Here is a 1,806-nt window from a genome sequence, read left to right on the forward strand (position 1 = left end):
CAGGCCATCCAATATGTAGAGGAGTTTATTTCTTCATAGAAAACACATTTGGAGAAATGTACTTGCTTTGAGAGATACCAATGGATCCTCTGCAGTGAATGGGTGCCGTCAGAATGAGAGATCAAACAGCTTATAAAAGCCTCAGAATAATCATGACTCTAACATCTTGTGAAGTGAAAAGCTGCGTATTTGTAAAAAGTCCATCGTTAAGTCATTTTTAACATTAAATTGTCGCTTCTGACCAAAATATGGGTCCATAATTCATAATAACATTTCGTCCAGGGAAAAAGGTCCATCCCCTGTTGTCCTCTCACGCTAAAATGTGATGCAAAATTTCTTCAAATCTGTAACAATGAAGAAACAAACGCGTTTGCATCTTGGATGGCCTGAGGGTGAGTTCATTTTAAGCTAATTTATGTTTTTGGGTGAACTATTCCTTTGAAACTAATTTCACTTTGAGTGATTTAAAGCAAATAGACAAATAAAAAAAGCATTCTTACTTGTAGACTCAAGTGTCATTTAAGGAGATCATTCTGAATTATTCACACTTGGTATGCATGTGTGTACAGAATGTATTAGTACTGTTACTAAAAAAATATTTATTGTGGGTAGTTTTCATTTTCGTTTGCATTTTTATTATACTAAGACTGACAGTATATTACACTATTACGGTATATACAGAGTATTATGACAGTATATTAGACTAATGCAGACATTAATTTAGGAACACGCTGTAATTTTACATGCGGTTTGGGTATAAAACATTTCAGACATTTTTTCTCACTTACCCCATTGTAGCAAATTTTCAAAAATTTTTGTTTAAGTAATACAGTTTTCTTAAATGTAATTAGAACTATATTGACATCTCATACTCTGAAATGTATTAATAAGATGACAGGTTTGCTGGGGTTTCTCAGTGTGTGTGATTGGGTTTCTGCATTTGCGAGCAGCACGAAGCTCTTGGTTAAACCCTCTGTGAAAATGTGAATCATGATTACTCACCATTTTCTTCCAAAGCAGCTTACAGTAAGTAATTACTGTCCCCTGAGGCAACTTATGTACATGATACCCATATAATTGAGAAGAACTGGTCTTACTGTAACTTCCATTTCTAGGTCATTCGTTCTTGGGATTGAATCATTAACTTGTATTAGCAGCCATTAGGTTAATCATAAGGTTACCACTACATCTCTTTATAGACACAGAGTATCTGGACACTTTCTGGTTGTCAAATATTAGTGGAAAATGTAATGAATGAGACCAAACAAAAGTATCACTGAAATTATGTATATATACTGTATATGGGTCAAAGACGTTAAGATGTCCGCATCAAAAGAAATTTACAAAAGTGATTTTATGTCCATAGAAAGCACATTAAATGCAAGTAAAGTGTCTACATTTAAAGTTTCAAATATGAATCAATGTCAAAATTTGTTTGAAATGGTCCATTGTCATTCAGTGTAGCACTTATAGTTATGTAAAAATTCAAACAACATGCTTATTCTGACCTGTACATATTAAAATATATAAAAGAATGAGCATATTAAATTTTATTGGGTTTTAAATGAGTAAAAAATTCTTACTGACAAATGGGCAAAACCTAGGATAGTGGCAAATTTAAAAAATTTAAAATAACAACTAAGTAGTATTTGGGGTGAATGTAATTAGTTTTTTAATATGTCATAAATTGATTTTTGTTGTAAATATGCCTGACAAGATTGTTACACTGAATGACATTTTAGTGGGTCTCTTCTGTAAATCAGGGAAAAATGTATGATATTTATTTTTTGCTCAGAAAAACAAAAA

The sequence above is a fragment of the Sinocyclocheilus rhinocerous genome, unplaced genomic scaffold, assembly GCF_001515625.1.
Source record: "Sinocyclocheilus rhinocerous isolate Xijiao unplaced genomic scaffold, SAMN03320098_v1.1 scaffold387, whole genome shotgun sequence".
NCBI classification, from domain to species: domain Eukaryota; kingdom Metazoa; phylum Chordata; class Actinopteri; order Cypriniformes; family Cyprinidae; genus Sinocyclocheilus; species Sinocyclocheilus rhinocerous.